Here is a 15,889-nt window from a genome sequence, read left to right as displayed (position 1 = left end):
GTGCGAAGTTCAGACAGTTCTGAGACAATGTGGTCCAAGTCACGACCCGTGTCGTTTAGAGCTTTCTGGAAATGGTCCTGGCGAGATTCCATTTTAGAGGCTCTGGAAGCGAGGGATGAGATGTCCGTCTTAATGGAGGCCACCGCCTTGTCCAGTTTGGACTCCAGGGAGTCCTTAAAGTCCGTAATGAGGGAACGGAGAGCTAAGATATCATCTTTAGTGGACGGAGCAGAAGGCGGTGTAACGGGGTTATCCATAGAATCGTGAGAAGGGGAGGGGAGACCCCTATGTTGGGTATTCTTGGTGCCTCTGGTGAAATGTTGAGAGATATCAGCACCCCCTTGTTTAGGAGTCTTGGACGAAGATTTCTGCATGTGGACCGGACCAGTGTAGGGTGTTATACTATGAAATATGATCCGTCAGGGGAGATGGAGAGCCAAAAAAAAAAAAAAGGGGGAGGGGGACACCCAGGGAGGGACCACGCTCCTCACTGCTAGGTGGTCATAGTGCCGGGGGCTGGTATTGCGGAGATGCCGGGAGTGAGGACACCACGTCAGGGGTAGGAGGGAGTCACCTGGTCACGGGCACCTCCGCCGTTGCGGATTGAGGAGTAAGAGTCCCGGGTAATAAAGCAGGCCGGGCAATGGGGTCGTCAGGGCAACTCAGGTGCCTGTGGAGTCCCGCCGGGATCGATAGCCGTTGTCACTGGGGTCAGGGCGGAGCCGGACGGAGTACCCAGCGACCGGCGTGTGATATCTTGAGCCAATGGGGGCTCCGCAAACCCCCTGTAAGCGATCAGCCTGACTTATGAAGCCGGTGCATGCAGAGGCAGGGGACCAGCAGTGATGTCCCGACAAGGGTGGGGGGTGTAGAGGCTGATCCGCAGTATAAGGTGGGGGGGTGCCACTGCGGTCTTATGGCAGTAGCTCACTTACCCCCTGTTGGGGATGTTGCTCCGGGGTGTTCCCACAGCCCCCACCGTTCGTCCTCGGGTCTCAGCGTCGGCTGAGGGCCCCCTCCAAGATAGTCACCGGGCCCTCCGCAGCCCCACCAATCTCCGGCGGCCCCAGCGATCTCGGGCACCCGCAGGAGTCGTCAGCCACAGGAGACACTCCCCCAGCTGGTTCCTTTATGCGTCGGGCAGGGGAGAGGTGCGCAAGGTCCCCCCCGCGGCCCCGGAAGTGTGCACCGGCCTGGGGGTATAATCTAGTCCCCTGTCCGGCGGCCGTCAGTAGGCCTCTCGGAGCTGCAGCCCAGGGGAGCAGGTGAAGAACGGGCCACAGTGCGGCAGCCCGTGGAGCCCAAGCGTCCAGCTGTAAAGCCCCCCTAGACCCAGAGTATAGAGGGGACGTAAGAGGCAGGGGAGTAGAGGCGCGTCCGACTGCCCGGCGGCCTCAGCGGGTCCCGAGGACAGCGGACGCGACGGCTGCAGGGAAGCTCCGAGCACGGAGCAGACTCACCCGCGCGTCGGGCCCCGATTCTCCGGCCACCGGAGAGGGCACAGGATCTCCAAGCAGGGCGGCAGCGCGATCAGGGGAACCTCTGGGGGCCAGTCCACTTCTCAGCGTCCGGTCCGGGCCGCCTCCCAACTCTAGGCCCCGGCTTCACTTCAGGGGGAAGGCCGCAATCCGCAGGAGCACTTAAAAGTGCTCCCCGACTCCGCTGGTCCCCCCAGACAGCAGCAGCAGGGTAGTGGAAGCCACTGTGGGGTGTTGGGAACAGTCAGGCAGCAGTTGTGAGGGTATAATAGATAAAATATTAGCGATGCTTTCAGGAGCTGGGGAGATACACATCTACCCTCCACAGCAGCTAGGCCACGCCCCCCCGAGGGGCCTACAATTTAATCCGCATCCGGGCAGGGGACGAGTGGAAGACTGCTTTTAATACCCGGGATGGGCATTACGAATACCTTGTAATGCCTTTTGGTCTTTGTAATGCACCTGTAGTTTTTCAAAGCTATGTGAATGAACTTTTTCGTGATCTTCTCTACAAGTGTCTAGTAGTGTACCTGGATGATATCCTAATATTCTCTAAAGATCTAAAGTCTCATCGTCACCAAGTTAAAGAGGTACTGACACGTTTGAGGAAAAATCAACTTTATTGTAAGTTAGAGAAGTGCACCTTTGAAGTATCTTCCATACCGTTCCTTGGTTACATCATTTCTGGATCAGAGCTATGTATGGATCCCGGTAAGGTACAAGCTATCCGAGATTGGTCCACTCCTACAACTCTCAAGGGGATTCAGCGATTTCTTGGCTTTGCTAATTTCTATAGGAGATTCATTAAGAATTATTCTTCGTTAGCTGCTCCCATCACAGCCCTAACTCGCAAGGGAGCAAATCCTACGAACTGGTCTTCTGAAGCAATCAAAGCCTTCTCTGATTTAAAGCAAGCCTTTGGGTCAGCACCCATTCTTCGACAGCCTGATTTGAATCGTCCCTTTCTACTAGAGGTGGATGCATCTACAGAAGCAGTAGGAGCTGTGTTGTCACAAGTCTTTGAAGATAAAAAGGTCCATCCCTGCGGATATTTCTCCCGTAAATTCCTCCCGGCAGAACGTAATTATGCAATCGGTGAGCAAGAATTACTTGCCATCAAGTTGGCATTTGAGGAGTGGAGATACCTTTTAGAAGGAGCACAGCATCGCATTACAGTTTATACTGATCATAAGAATCTTCTATATCTGCAGTCAGCTCAGTGCTTGAATCCACGACAAGCTAGATGGGCGCTTTTCTTCACACAAATTAATTTCAAGCTCACCTATCGTCCAGGGTCTCAGAACAAAAAGGCAGATGCCCTTTCCCGGTCCTTTGCTTCTTCTGAATTAAATGATGCTACCACGAATCAAGCCATTGTGAATCCTACGTCCTTTTTAATGACTCGAACCTCTCCAGTTCCTCCGCCTGGCAAGACCTTTGTCGCCACAAGTCTTCAAAAACGGCTGCTTACCTGGGCTCACTCCTCTTCCTTCATGGGTCATCCTGGGGTTCTAAAGACTCTCAAATTTATTCAACAGTCTTATTGGTGGCCACGTCTCAAAGCCGATGTCCAAGAGTTTATAGCAGCATGTCCTAAATGTGCCCAACATAAGAGTCCAAGAAGTTCTCCACCAGGTTTATTAAATCCATTATCCATACCCAAACAACCATGGACTCATATCTCAATGGATTTCGTGACCGATCTGCCTCCATCAAAAGGGCGAAATACCATTTGGGTGATAGTGGATCGATTTTCAAAGATGGCACATTTCATTCCATTAACTGGGTTACCATCAGCCCCTTTACTAGCCAGATTGTTCATTTCTGAAATCTTCAAGTTGCATGGCCTTCCTCGAGAGATTATCTCTGATCGGGGAACACAGTTTGTGGCCAAGTTTTGGAGGTCGCTTTGTTCATCTTTAAATGTCAAGTTGAATTTTTCTTCTGCATATCATCCTCAGACAGATGGACAAACTGAGAGAGTCAACCAAGACCTTGAAACATTTCCCCGGCTATATATATCGTCCTCACAGGATGACTGGGTTGACTACCTTCCATTGGCAGAATTTGCTCATAATAATCTCTTCCATTCATCTTCAGAATCTACGCCCTTTTATATTAACTTCGGCTTTCATCCTCGTGTGCCAGAGTTCCATCCATTGCCAGCCCTAGAGGTTCCAGCGGCAGATCAAGAGCTTCAACGTCTATCTAGAATCTGGAGTTGTGTACGTAAGTCCTTGGTCAAAACTTCCGCTCGTTATAAATCTTTTGCAGATAGAAAACGTAAAGCTGTACCGAATTACAAAGTGGGAGACCAAGTTTGGATTTCTACACGCAATCTCAGGTTCAAAGTTCCTTCTAAGAAATTTGCTCCCAAGTTTATTGGTCCATTTCCCATTGTAAAGGTACTCAACCCTGTGTCATACAAAGTCAAGTTGCCACCGTCTTTGAGAATTCCTAACGCCTTTCATACATCTTTACTGAAGCCTTTGATTCTCAATAAATTCCGTACTACCCAGTCCAAATCTCCTAAAGTTCACTCTTTGCAGAATGAGGAATTTGAAGTTAAAGAGATTGTGGACTCACGTTCCCGATATGGACGTTTACAGTTTCTGGTCGACTGGAAGGGTTACGGTCCAGAGGAGAGATCCTGGGTTTTCTCTGAAGATGTTCATGCTCCAAGACTGGTACAGAAATACTTCTCCAAAAATCCTGACAAGGTTCAAAGGTGTTCGGAGACCACCCGTAGAAGAGGGGGTACTGTCACGAACCGGTCTCTTACCTTTGCGGGTTCTGGGGTTCATCCGTTGCCAGTGCGGTTGCTCGCGGTGCTGTGCGCCCGTGTGGGGACGCGGCGTGATCAGTGGCACAGGTAATGCAGAGTCTGGGAACTGTGAGTGCGGGGACCAAATGGCCTAAGGCACTGCGGTGTGTCTGCTGTATAGGAGGTGGCCATGTTGGAGACCAAATAGGTAATACAGAGCACTTGTGAAAGCACCTGTGGGCAGGTGTAAGCCAATTCCGTGCTTGTGCTGCCTTTGAGTAGGCTGGGATTATGTTACTCTGGGCCAGTGCTTTGTTGTATCAATGCTGTGCTCTAGCTCTGAGCTCTCTCCGTGCATTCCTGTGTGATTCCCGTGGTCCAGATATCGCCTCCATTCCCAGAGGCCCGTCTGCAGCCTTCACTGCTAAAAGATCCACCGGCTCCCCGCTGTGCTGTCAGTTAATCACGCACCTACTGGTAACAATTGGATTCCCAGAGTCTTGCATGAGGAAACCCTGTCTGCCTGCTTTCAACCATACAGAGTTTGGAGGATTCCACTAACTTCAGCTGTTCGTTTGTTCTGCTCTGCATTTAACCCGTTCATCACTTATATCATCTGCTACAGTCTCACAGTGATCTCCGGAACTCGCAAGTAACCCAATTTAGTACTTTTACTTTCTATGTTGCCATTACAAGGATAATTCTTCACAGTCTCTCAGTTACCTCTCAAAACTTCATTGCAAATCCTCACAGTTATTTCTTCATGTCTGCATTACCCAGTTAAACACATTCTACAGTTCAGCATCAAAGCTTGTTTATATTTGGACAATTCAACATTTATTCTCCAGCCTGTCTTAAACGCAATTCCATGAACATTTCTTTTATTTTTTCTTTAAGATATATCCTGCATATTATTTATATTATTCATGCAATACGTCAGTATATTATGGTGATTAATAACTTGCCATTTACCACTTTACTGAATTGTTATTTTCAATAAATATATGAAATGGAACTTTCTTCGTCCTCCTTGCTTTCTTCATACCCCAGCACCTACACCTGTGGTTGGTTCCGGGTTAACGGATTCACAAAAACACCCGGACCTGACAAACGCTAGACGCTCTCCCGCTCCGATCGCCAGCGTGGGAGCTGAAAAAAACAACACAATAACAGTAGTACAAGGAGACATAAACATAATAGTGACAATTTCAAACAACTCACGTATAATAAAGTTACTGTACATTAGCAGCAATGAAATTACCAACAAGGAACAGACACTAAAAGTGCTTTTAAAGTGCGCATAGTAATTATGGACAACGTGCAGATGAAAAAAATCATTCACATTAAAGAAGCATTTTCAGACAGAGGTTATATATAAATTATATGAACGCATTCCAAGTGATGCGCTCATTAAGACCCATGGGTGACACAGTACCAAGTCTGAAAATCCAAGAAGCTTCTTTTTTAAGGAGAATACCCTGATGGTCACCACCACGTATAAGTGGAGGGACATGGTCAATAATCTTATAACGTAGCGAAGCCAGAGTGTGTCCTCTATTTCTGAAATGAGCCGCTACAGGCTGTTCCATAGGTTTTCCCTCCAGAGCAGCCTTAATAGCGGACCGATGGAGGGCCATCCGTTCTTTAAAAGTTCTCGTTGTCATGCCCACGTAATAAAGCCCGCAAGGACAAATAATAACGTACACTACATATCGTGTAGTGCAAGTTACCACATGTCTAATGTCAAATTCTTTACCAGAGTGAGGATGTTTGATACTGGAACCTGTTACCATGTAACTACAAGTGACACATGAGGGACAGCGGTAGCAGCCCGTTTTTTTTTGTAGAATAATTAAACAAATCATGATCAGTGATATCCGTGTGGACGAGGTAATCTCGGAGATTACGACCTCGTCGATAGCCAGTCATAGGACGAAGTTTATGAAAAGCAGGTAAGTCCTTATCACTGGAGATAATTGGCCATAATGCACGGCTTGCTACAGGCAAAACAGCACTCGATGTATCAAAGGTGGTAACCCATGTAAACGTGTCACTGTTAGATGGTTTAGTTCTAGATTTTAATAAGTCACTTCTGGGTAACTTCAGTACTTTTTCTTTGGTTTGTAACAGACTTGATAGACTGTAACCTCTGCTACGGAATTTATTGACAATAATGTCAAGTTGTGATGGCAAATCAGCCAAACTACTGGTAATCCGGGCAGCTCTGAGCATTTGTGAATATGGTAGAAAGTCAATATTAGTATAGCTCCATTTATATGTGAATTTCACTGGTGAAGTGGATTGGTTAATTGTAATCATAAGCTCTTCAGACTATTATTATTAGCAAAGTCTGGCAGACTTTGCTAATAATGTTGGTCTATTTACTAGATATATAGACGATTTATTTATGATTTGGCATGGGGGTCCATCCGCTTTTGAAGAGCTTATGATTACAATTAACCAATCCACTTCACCAGTGAAATTCACATATAAATGGAGCTATACTAATATTGACTTTCTAGACGTGTCAGTATCTTTGATCAATGGTACAATCCAGACGTCCATTTTTTACAAACCAACAGACAGAAACACGTTGCTACAATCAGAAAGTCATCATCCACCACCACTTAAACGTGGTTTACCATATTCACAAATGCTCAGAGCTGCCCGGATTACCAGTAGTTTGGCTGATTTGCCATCACAACTTGACATTATTGTCAATAAATTCCGTAGCAGAGGTTACAGTCTATCAAGTCTGTTACAAACCAAATAAAAGTACTGAAGTTACCCAGAAGTGACTTATTAAAATCTAGAACTAAACCATCTAACAGTGACACGTTTACATGGGTTACCACCTTTGATACATCGAGTGCTGTTTTGCCTGTAGCAAGCCGTGCCTTATGGCCAATTATCTCCAGTGATAAGGACTTACCTGCTTTTCATAAACTTCGTCCTATGACTGGCTATCAATGAGGTCGTAATCTCCGAGATTACCTAGTCCACACGGATATCACTGATCATGGGCCCTCATTCCGAGTTGATCGCTCGTTATTTTTCATTGCATCGCAGTGAAATTTCGCTTAGTGCGCATGCGCAATAGTCGCACTGCGACTGCGCCAAGTAACTTTGCTATGAAGATAGTTTTTTTACTCACGGCTTTTTCTTCGCTCCGGCGATCGTAGTGTGATTGACAGGAAATGGGTGTTACTGGGCGGAAACACAGCGTTTTTGGGGCGTGTGGATAAAAACGCTACCGTTTCCGGAAAAAACGCAGGAGTGGCCGGAGAAATGGGGGAGTGTCTGAGCGAACGCTGGGTGTGTTTCTGACGTCAATCCAGGAACGACAAGCACTGAACTGATCGCACAGGCAGAGTAAGTGTGGAGCTACTCTAAAACTGCTAAGTAGTTTTTGATCGCAATAATGCGAATACATCGGTTGCAATTTTAGGATGCTAAGATACACTCCCAGTAGGCGTAGGCTTAGCGTGTGTAACTCTGCTAAATTCGCCTTGCGACCGATCAACTCGGAATGAGGGCCATGATTTGTTTAATTATTCTACAAAAAAACTGGGCTGCTACCGCTGTCCCTCATGTGTCACTTGTAGTTACATGGTAACAGGTTCCAGTATCAAACATCCTCACTCTGGTAAAGAATTTGACATTAGACATGTGGTAACTTGCACTACACGATATGTAGTGTACGTTATTATTTGTCCTTGCGGGCTTTATTACGTGGGCATGACAACGAGAACTTTTAAAGAACGGATGGCCCTCCATCGGTCCGCTATTAAGGCTGCTCTGGAGGGAAAACCTATGGAACAGCCTGTAGCGGCTCATTTCAGAAATAGAGGACACACTCTGGCTTCGCTACGTTATAAGATTATTGACCATGTCCCTCCACTTATACGTGGTGGTGACCGTCAGGGTATTCTCCTTTAAAAAGAAGCTTCTTGGATTTTCAGACTTGGTACTGTGTCACCCATGGGTCTTAATGAGCGCATCACTTGGAATGCGTTCATATAATTTATATATAACCTCTGTCTGAAAATGCTTCTTTAATGTGAATGAATTTTTTCATCTGCACGTTGTCCATAATTACTATGCGCACTTTAAAAGCACTTTTTGCTTTTAGTGTCTGTTCCTTTTTGGTAATTTCATTGCTGCTAATGTACAGTAACTTTATTATACGTGAGTTGTTTAAAATTGTCACTATTATGTTTATGTCTCCTTGTACTACTGTTATTGTGGTGTTGTTTTTTTCAGCTCCCACGCTGACGATCGGAGCGGGAGAGCGTCTAGCATTGGCATGACAACGCCGGGTAATGAGTGCGACGGACGTCATTCTGATGCGCCGCACGCTATCCCGGACCACGCGACCCGTCTCTGACGCCCGCGGTGGGGGTTTTCACCGAAATATAAGGTTTGTCTTTTTCATTATTCTGTTTATACTGCTTCCTGAAGACGGGGATATAGTCCTCGAAACGTTGAAGTAAACTGCTGCTTTATTTATTAATCCGGGAGTGCCGTGCCTGCTTTCCAAAGATTGCACCTGTATCCATATATATATATATATATATATATATATATAGTCCAATATTAGGAAAAGACCCAAGTAGTTGAGCATTAAGACATTTAGCCACAAAGATATTTAATTAAGCGTACATATACATACATATGCATATGCTCAAAAAAATCATTATTGAACCAAGGTTGGCACAGAGCAGACTGGTCTCATATCCATTAGTGTATAGACTCGTCTCTGCTGTGTACGAACCATAAGATTGCATATGCTCCAAATCTTTGATTAACAAAATAATGCAGAAAGTAGAGAAAGGAAAGAGAACCACAGGTTGGAAACAACTAAAAGAGGGGAACTGGTTTAGATATTATTCAACTCAATGTTTTTGTTGAGACCTAAGGGGAACAAGGTATCTAGAATACAAATCCAATAGGCTTCTCTACTAAAAATATAGTTATATCTAGCCCCACCTCGAAAAGGTCTGTTTTATATGTTCCATCCCCTGTATAGATAGAACCCCACAATCACCTCCATGAAGTGAGTTAACATGCCTCAATACACTGTGGTTCGAGGATTTCTTGAGAATTAGTCTTCTGTGTTCTAAGAACCTGGTATTTAGTGGGCAGGTGGTCCTGCCCACATATTGACTCCCACAATTGCAAGTAATTACATAAATTACAAATGTGGCTTGACAGTTTATATTGCCCACTATGTCGAAAGATTCCTTGGCTCTAAATGATGAAAATTGTTTGCTTTCATTAATAAATCTACAGGTGATACATTTTGACTTATTGCATTTGTAGCAACCTATTCTCGGGACACTTGTATTAGAACTTAAGAATCCCAGATCATTAGGTACAGCAAAATGGCTAGGAGATAGATAGTTTGAAGATTCTTGGTCTTCTTAAAAAAAAATTTGGCTTCTTTTTCTAGAGAGCCTGCGAGGATTCTATCCATTTTTAGTGTTAAAAAGTTCTTCTTAATAATTTTCCTAATTGAATTTGAGGCATTATTGAATTTAGAAAAGAAAACTGGTTCATGATTAATTGGCGCTGTCGAAGGGGGAGCATCGAGAGCTTTCATTGACAGGAGATCTTCTCTGTCTTTTTTCAAGGTTTCAGCAAGGGCTTTATCCAAAACCTCTTGGGGGTACCCTTGATCTCTAAATAACTGTGTTAATTTGTTACTCTGTATTACAAAGTCAGTATCGCTCGAGTAATTTTTCTTCAGCCTTAGATATTGACTTTTTGGAATATTAATTAACCAGGGTTGGTAGTGGCAACTTGAATAATTTAAAAAGGCACTACAGTCCACCATTTTCTTAAAAGTTTTTGTTGATATTCTTCCAGTTGCAAGCTCGGCGTGTAGTGCAATATCCAGAAAAGTGATCTCAGTGCAGTGAATTGTGCTAGTGAAGGTAAGACCATAGTTGTTGAAGACGTGTCCCCATTCCAAATAATAAAAAGTTAATCTATGTATCTGCCATAAAGGGACCGTCCCAGATATACTGATCCTCGAGACGTCCCATGTACAGAATGGCAAAACTTGGGGCAAACCCGGTGCCCATGGCAGTACCGTGTGTCTGTAAATAATAATCACCATTGAACGTGAAGTAATTACGTGTTAATATAAAGTGAATAGCATCTATTCTATAAATTGGTTTAGATTAACAGAGATGGATGTGTCAAAATCTAAGTAGTGTTTAATTATTTGCAATCCATTGTTATTGGGAATGTTTGTGTAGAGTGACTCAACGTCGCAGGTAACTAATAAATAGTTCTCCTGCTATCTAATATTCTTGATCAAGTGTAAAAAAATGGGTAGTGTCTCTGATATAAGATTTGAGGTTTTTAACAAGGGGTTGCAAAAATGAGTCTACAAAAGCTGAAAGGTTAGAGGTAAGTGATCCCACACCCGAAATAATAGGGCGACCAGGTGGTGACATGAGGGACTTATGTATTATGGGAAGGTGGTAATAAGTGGGTGTGATGGGGTGGGCATTAAGCAAAAAGTGATATTCAGTTCTGGATATTGCACCACACGCCAAGGCTCTCACAAGTAACCCTTTTAGCTCATTCATGAAGCCCAGGGTGGGGTCTCTGTGGAGCATAGAATAACATTTTGTATTGTTGAGTTGACGGCATGCCTCCTGTAAATAATCAGGTATTTTGAATAACAGTCCCTCCCCCTTGTCAGAAGCCTTAATTATGATATTATTACCCCTTTGAAGTGTTCTTCAAGCACATCTCTCGTTAATGTGTAAATTATCTCTAGGTTTACTATTTCTGCCTTTTTTGAGATGCTGTCCCTTTCTCCTTTTTCCTACATTTTCACAGAGATTCTTAAAATCCTGTAGGGTGGTGGTATAGAAAGTTTCTATATAACCACTTTTATAGTATGTAGGGTAAAACTCACTTTTGTTATGAAACAATTTAACATTATTGGTGCTTTTTACATCATAGATGGGAACAGTTTGTGATGCATTTCCCTCAGATTGTTGATCCGTCAAGGTATCTAGAGCAAGTTGATCACTTGAGTCCAGTATTATAGGGGTCCCTATGATTCCCTTGTATCTTAGAGTTTTGTTAAGAAAGTATCTCTTTCTACAAAGATCACGTGTGTATCTATTTAGTTCGATGTAGAGGTCGAAGAATTGGGGATCTTTTGCTGGTGCAAACTTTAACCCTTTGGCTAAAATAGCTTTTTTGCTCTCAGATAGAAATCTGGAGGATAGGTTAAATATCCCTTTATTTCTCAGTTTTGTTTTGAGTTTTTTGCGGGATTCATTTCTTCCTCCTCTGCATCCTCTAAATTTAGTTATCTTCCTCTCTTTGGTGACTTTGATTCTAAATGGCTGAATCTGTTTCGATTCTTCCAAATAGGGTAAAGTTCCCATTGTAAAAAATGTCAAGAACCGGTAGTATTTCTTGTCTCCTCATATCTCGTGGACATTTGATGTGGATTTTTTGGTCTAGCTCCCTTTTGAGCGTATTCCCTCGTATGTGCAGGGGTTGTAGCATAGGTCAGGGGGGGGGGGGGGGGTAGTGGCAGTGGTCTTCTCTCATTTCTATAATCCACTTTTGGACTTCATCTGTAGGAGGGGGATTAGTTTTTTGACCATGGTTGAATTTAGTATTTTTGTTTTTATAGTTAGAGGAGTCTGGAGATGACTTTTGATAGTTAGGTTGTTTGTACATATCCATGGTTCTTCTCCCACCCCTATTATAGGTATGCACTATGTTATTAGAGTAATCATATCTATCTCTGTCTAGTTTTTTATTTTTATTGGAGATAATCTCCTTTTCAAATTCCTCTACCTTTTGGTTCAGAACATAGTGACAATTGTTAAAATCCGCCCTTATGTCAAAAGGTTTTAACATATTTTGTACCTTTTCTATTTCTACACAAATATTGGTAACTTTAGTATCACGATATGTAACAGAAGCTCCATCAAGGAGAAGGAACAGCTGTCCAGAATCTCGTTCCACTTTTAAGTGAGGTCAGCATCATCCTTAAAAGAACAAGTCTTATGTATCCTTAGACCTTTAGGAATCATTTTTTCTTTAATATATTTAGATAAGGTCATTTTGTCGAGCCAGTGTCTGGTTTCCGCTTTTAAAAGGCTTTCTAGTCTATTAAATAAGTGATTCATGTCTAATGGATTTGCCTCAGTGGAAAGAGATTCCGCAGCTATACGTTCCTGTAATAACACATTCTGTCTCTCAATCCTCTCAATAAACCTCCTATGGGATGCCATAACTCTACAGCAAAATATTAAATAACACAGCAAGAATTAGAAAAGAATTAAAAAAGCTGCCTGAATGGTTTGGCCAGATCCAAACAATTAGTACAGAAAAAGTGCAGGAGGTATAGTAACCGCTATCACAATGTTAAATAAGTTTAGAAAGCACCTAATATATTAGTTTAAATTTGATAGCAGCTCCTATGGGGCAACTGGATGCCTTAAACAACAATAAACATAATTAATTGTGTTTCCATAGAAACATTTAAGGAGCGCTAATATCATATATGTAAAAAGGTATTTTATTACTTAGAGTAAAACAATAAAAACAATTAAAATGATAGATCATAGATATAATACAACCACAATGCAGTATTTTGTAGCAATGATGATATATATATAAATAGATTCAGCTGAGATAGCTTGTTTTATATGCAGTACTGCAGTCTATTATTAGAATGACATAATGCTGAAATCGTCCAAAGTATATATAGCTGAAGTGGACTATAGAAACAATGCCAAAGTTTTTGAGGTAGATAGAAATAAGCTTATTAGATGAAGGCACTGTTCTCACCCGTGGCTTATGTTATCCGCTGGTTCCCGTCAGTGGAGTGCTGCAGCGTGAGCACATGCGGGGCTTCATGTGATTTCCCCGTGTTTTTTCTTCCTTCCATTCCCGGGTGCCAGCTCCTTAGCAACCAGAGCACTGAGCCAGTACGGTGGCCAGGGGGAGCTTCTGCTCGTCGTCTGGACTGAGTTGCCTGGCTACACAGACACCAAGCTCTCACAGGGCAGCGGGACGTCGTGTGGTAGGGCAGCTGTTGGTAATTGTAATTTAAGGGAAGCTTGTTTGTTGAATGGCTCAAGCTCCCTTTATCTGACAAGGCTGTCTCTCACACTTTGCTGGTCACACAGTAGTTTCTTGGCTGCAGCGGTAGCCATTGTCTCTTGTTACTATCCTAGCCTGTGATTCTTTGCCTGATTTTCTGCTAAGTCTGTTGGAGCATTCCTGTATCCAGCTCTATGTCAGCTTTATAATCTGTCATGAGTATAATAGTTATGTCTGTTTGTTTTTGTCTCATCAGCCTGTTACGTAGTTACGTGTCCCCCCTGTACTTTAATCCTGCAGTAATCCTTCCGTACCTCTATAACCTATAGCTTCATCAGTAGGTTCAGAGTCCTCAGTGTATTATTTACTACTTGTCTTCCTAAACACTCTAAGCTCTTGAATTCAATTGCCTTGTCCCCGTCTGGGACCCACCTATCTTTACATCTTTGGCTTTTCCTTGTATTCTTTACCTTGTAGTGTTTGTTCTCTAATCTTTTCCTTTGTGTCACTTCTCTCTTCTTTGGGGTCTCCCTCCTCACCGACATTGATTCAGTTCACTCGTATTACTGCCAGTGGCGTAAGTACTGGTGGCATCACAGTACCGACAGGCACATCACCCCTTAAGGGAAAAGCGGCTATTATAGGCTAAAATACCTGCTGGTGAGTTCTACTAGTCTCAAACCAGGAGTGTACAGGGGTCATTGCCCAGAAGACTTTCGGAGAACACAGACTCTTCTAGAAGAAGTTCCTCCAGTTGTAACACATGCCTTGCTAGCAGAGTCTTACTTCCTAATCTCTATAGTTTTGGATTGAAGAAAGGAATGTGATCCAGAAATGTCTATCCAGCAGAATTTATGTAGAAAAGATTAGGCATCAGTTAAAATGTACTGTTTGACTCACTCTGTGTGCAATTATGGTTGTTGTTAAGTTCTCAGTCTTAAATATAAATAAATTAACCAAGTTTAATTCTCCTATGTGAATGTCCCTTATCAAAAGTTTGACAACTTCTTAGATGCTTACTTAGGGAGGCAATCTGGTGCATTTATTAAGCAATTAGTTTGCTTAAGACGATCTGCACTGACTATGAGCTATCAGCAGTCACTGTCTGTTATGAGCCACGGCTGTGGCTCATTTCCATTTTGCATTTTGGTTATGTATTTTATGTTATACTTCTGTTTATGTTCCCCGTGGGTGTCATGGGCTGCTCGGATCTCACCCTTAAGGAGAGGATACTGTTATGAACCACAGGTAGTGGTTCATTCCTATTTTATGTTTATAAGTTGTTTTGCAGGCCAGGATTTCCCGTTGCTCTGTTTAAGAATACTCTTGTTTGCTGCCGGTGGTGAGTCTGTGTAATTGCAGCTTGTTCCCATGTGTTCAGCCTCACCTGGCTACTAATTGCATCTTGTCAGTCTGGAGTCATGTAACAGGGCAGCTGTATGACATAATTAATTAGGCCTCTCTGCACTCTGGCTGAGTGCAATTCACAGACGCTGGTGATATTTCTAGGTATCCAGTCTTCCAGAGTGCTTGAGTTCTGAGCTTGTTCCTGCCAGTTCCTGAGCTCCTGTCTAGCAGTGTCAGTCTAGTTGCTTCCTGTGTCGATTCCTGTGTCAGTCCCTGTGTCGATTCCTGTGTCTGATCCCGTGTCCTGCCATGAAGCGTTCCTGTCCAGAAGTCCTGTGGATTTGCCTATGCCTGGTCGAGTTTCTGGCTTCTTGGTGTCCACCGGCCTGTCGTTTGGGATTCTGCCTGTCCTCCAGTTCTGAGAGTCTGTGTCGGCAGCATTGGGGGTTCCTGTCCGGTTGCCAGTATTTGTACCGGTTCCGTGAGTAGCGGCTTTGTCGCGTCCGTCGGCCTAGGTCGCTGTATTCCTTGGTTGTATCTGTCACTGGTGTTTTGCAGAGGGTTCTGCTTATGCTGTCACCGCCGGTACACAAAAGTATTGTCGGCGTGTGGTCAGCATTTCCTTTGTTGTTCTTTTCCTTTGGCGGCGGGCCGCACATACATTTAGTTTTAGCCTAGTTAGTAGCCCCTGGCTTTGGTTGTTTCAGTTAGAGGGCCCCTTGTTATTACCCTGTCTCAGTTCACTCTTTGTCTCTCCTTAAGACCTGAGGGGGCATCGGAGTTGGGCAGACTTAATCCGCCCTTCAAACGCGGTTGCCATGGGCCCAAGAAACCATAGTCTCGCAAGAGTGAATTGACAGCACGGGTAAAACAACGGAGGTAGGGTGCCAGGGGCTATTCCCATTCCGTTTCCCTTTCCCAGCATTACGTCCTGGTGCTCTGGACTCACTTCATAACATCTCCCTTGTTCTGAGCACCAGGAACATAACACTGTCTCTTTAATTCTCTCCTGAATCTTTATGTTAGCAAGCAATTCCCAGGCTTAATCACTAGTTTTGGCAATGTTCTGGAAAACATGGACCAATGGAACCTGCTAATTTCAGATGTTATGAAGTTTTAGTAGTGAGTACTATGCAGTAATACAGAGCTGTACTCCCACAGTGGCAGTTCAGCTCTTCATAAGCCAGTCACTTCTACAGTAGTTCTCACT

The 15,889-nt window shown here is 43.8% G+C and overlaps 1 long non-coding RNA gene across 1 annotated transcript in view; it reads right to left on the bottom strand.

Moving 5' to 3' along the window:
* Window positions 1-13,563, bottom strand: part of LOC134899108 (uncharacterized) — a 36,444-nt gene extending 22,881 nt beyond the window's left edge. Inside the window, exon 1 of the long non-coding RNA XR_010172893.1 lies at window positions 13,078-13,563. This is a non-coding gene — a long non-coding RNA (uncharacterized LOC134899108). The remainder of the gene's footprint in view (window positions 1-13,077) is intronic.
* Between the last annotated feature and the right edge of the window lie 2,326 nt (window positions 13,564-15,889).

Source organism: Pseudophryne corroboree, chromosome 1 (assembly GCF_028390025.1).
Source record: "Pseudophryne corroboree isolate aPseCor3 chromosome 1, aPseCor3.hap2, whole genome shotgun sequence".
NCBI classification, from domain to species: domain Eukaryota; kingdom Metazoa; phylum Chordata; class Amphibia; order Anura; family Myobatrachidae; genus Pseudophryne; species Pseudophryne corroboree.
The sequence above is the reverse complement of the archived record's forward strand: the minus strand, read 5'-3'. Positions and strand labels throughout refer to the sequence as shown.